Raw genomic sequence first — 3,037 nt, 5'->3', positions numbered from 1 at the left:
TATTTGGTCCATGTTAGTCTTTGAGTTTGACATGCTTGATGTAGAGTGAAAGGGACTCTCATTCTTTATTGGTGGAAATGTAAAATTGCACAGCCTCCTTGGAAGATAATTTGGCAGTTTTTTACAATCCACTAGATCTAATATACAAAAGTGAATTAGAACTTCTATTTTTGTAACTTTAGAGATAATTATAGATTCACTGAAAGTTGCAGAAATATAATTAAAGGAGAACCCCTTGTGCCCTTCACTTGCTATTATAATCTTGCATAATTATACTCCAATAACAAAACAAAAAAAAGAAATCAACATTGGTATAGTCCGTAGAACTTGTTCATATTTCCCCAATTTTTACTTACACTTATTTGTGTGTTTGTATATGTATACAACTTTTTACATATGTAGATTTGTGTAACCACCAAGAACTTCTATTTTTATATTTTAAATCTAAAAAAAGAAAGAATCCTCTCTTTCCAGCTGGCGCCGAGCTATGGGTATCTCTAGGGACAACTGGCACAAGGGTCACAAGACCGGGGGCAAGAGAAAGCCCTACCACAAGAAGCGAAAATATGAGCTGGGAAGCCCTGCTGCCAACACTAAGATTGGACCCCACCGCATACACACAGTCCAAGTGCGCGGAGGCAACAAGAAGTACTGAGCCTTGAGGCTGGGCATAGGTAACTTCTCCTGGGGCTGAGTGTTGTACGGGCAAAACAAGGATTATTGATGTTGTCTACAATGCATCCAACAACAAACTGGTCCGCACTAAGACGCTAGTAAAGAACTGCATCATGCTCGTTGACAGCACACTGTACCCACAGTGGTACGAATCCCACTATGCACTGCCCCTGGGCCGCAAGAAGGGGACGAAGCTGACTCCTGAAGAGGAAGAGATTTTGAACAAAAAACGATCAAAGAAAATTCAGAAGAAATATGAAGAAAAGAAAAAGAATGCCCAAATCAGCAGTCTTCTCGAGGAGCAGTTTCAGCAGGGCGAGTTTCTTGCATGCATGCTTTGAGACCAGGCCAATGTGGCCCAGCAGATGGCTATGTGCTGCAGGGCAAGGAGCTGGAATTCTATTTGAGGAAAATCAAGGCCTGAAAAGGCAAATCAATTCTTTCCCTCCTATCTTAGCTCATGTAATAAAGGTGTTTATTCTAGAAAAAATAAAAATAAAATAAAATAAAATAAAATAAATAAAATAAAATAATAAAATAAGAAAGAAAATGTTTCTTATTAAACATTACCAATGTTTAATAAGTGGATGGCACTGCTACACACATTGGTGTCTATATATCCATGAGACAATTGCATCCTTGTTACATACCTGAGATGTCCTGAAGAGAGGAAGGAGAGCTGAATGACTGAGCAATCACATTCATTCTTTCTTAGACTGTCAGCATATTGTGACATTCTTAAGTTTACATGAGCCTCATCAAGTGCATCTATGGAATATATTATTCAGTTTCAATAAACTAACCTTTTCAAAGTGAACTTAAACAAGTTAAAATGATTTCTGCCTTAAAAGATTTCGACAAGCAGTGGATTGAAGAAAATACCTATGCTGAAAGCACAACCAAACAAGGAAATGGAAGAACTTACCCTTCTACTCTTGGTCAAAAAAACTCTCTTCTAGTGACATTTCAAGGAACATGCAGTAAGTAAACAACTAACCTGAGCTGTTAGAAGGTCAACAAAAAATAATTGAAATAATCAAAAATATATATTTTTAAATGAATTTTAAAATATCTTTTCATTTCTTGTTCACAATGTGCATGTATATTGTGCCATGAGATTTACATTGTGTCAATGATGGAATGAGTCATCATGATTTGGAAGACATCTTGAACATGATGGCCAACCTTTATAAGACTTTTAATGATGTTCAAAATCACATGACACACAAGACAAAATACTCACCATTAGAGAAACACTTATTATTCCTCCTACAATGTAGCAGCAAACTAATTATTGTCTGTGAGACCTTAGGTTTAACATGTCTCCCCACAGAGTTCTGTTGGGGAACCAAGGAAGGAAAAGATGTGAAGGTGCTCTGTAAATGCTAAAGTTCTGTGCTAATAATATATTATGAGTATTAATTATTTTACCATAAAATTTCAGAAGAAAATTAGTTGTACAGAAATGTTATTATTTAATAGGCAACATTTGAATCTCAGATGAGGACTTTTTTAGTAGACTGCTTGGAGAAATAATTCTTTGAGGCTGAAATGTATATTCAAAAGTAGAAGCATGATGGAGAGTTTCCAGACCTGGATTTCAGTGCTGACTTACTACTGCTGTGACCTTGGGCCAGATACTTAATCTCCCCAAGCACCTATTTCCTCATTTGTAAAGGCAACTAATAAATAACCCGTCTCATAAACTCATTGTGGGAATTGAGGGAGAGACAATACATGTAAAGAACTTGGCACAGTACCTGGCACATTGCAGGGTCTCAAACCTGATCCCTCCTCCCTCACTTAGGCCGCTCTTGAAAAAAACATATCATTGCAGAAAGCCTCTGTGTTCCTGGCATTATGTTTATTTCTTGTTCTCCTAGCTCTACAGAATTTTCTTAGAGGACTCGATTGAATACCCGAACTTCTTCAGAAAACTCCCAACATTTAACAGTTTTCTGCTTATAGTAGATACTTAATAAGAGCTTATTGGATGAGTGGTTGAAGTTAATGATCTCTAATAGGGAGCAAATTTGAGGCCTCAGGCCAAGGAGCTTTGATCTAAGGATTTCAGACACTGGCTGCCACTGAAAGATCATTAGAGTACCCTCCTCTCCTGAGCCTTTAGTGTAAGAATTCCTTTGATGTGCACAGAGTCCTACAGTTTCCAAAGCACTTTCACGTGTGTCATCCTATTTGATCCACACAACAAACTTTTCCATTACTGAGGCAGGTATTCCTAAAGAGAAGCCTGAGGCCCAAATAGCACGTTCTATTTGACCAGCAGAGGACATAATACTGGTACCACTTATCATTTTCTGAGCCTGCTTTGTACTAGGCACTTTATGTAAATTATTTTATT

At 37.4% G+C, this 3,037-nt stretch overlaps 1 pseudogene across 1 annotated transcript; it reads left to right on the top strand.

Annotated features, from left to right (window-relative positions):
• The first annotated feature begins 487 nt into the window (after positions 1 to 487).
• On the top strand, positions 488 to 1,099 carry LOC307097091 (small ribosomal subunit protein eS8-like; annotated as a pseudogene). The gene has a single exon. The product of its transcript is annotated as a small ribosomal subunit protein eS8-like (transcript).
• The last annotated feature ends 1,938 nt before the right edge of the window (positions 1,100 to 3,037 follow it).

This window comes from Cnephaeus nilssonii (assembly GCF_951640355.1).
Source record: "Cnephaeus nilssonii genome assembly, chromosome: 3".
NCBI classification, from domain to species: domain Eukaryota; kingdom Metazoa; phylum Chordata; class Mammalia; order Chiroptera; family Vespertilionidae; genus Cnephaeus; species Cnephaeus nilssonii.
This window is presented reverse-complemented; position numbering and strand designations above follow the sequence as displayed.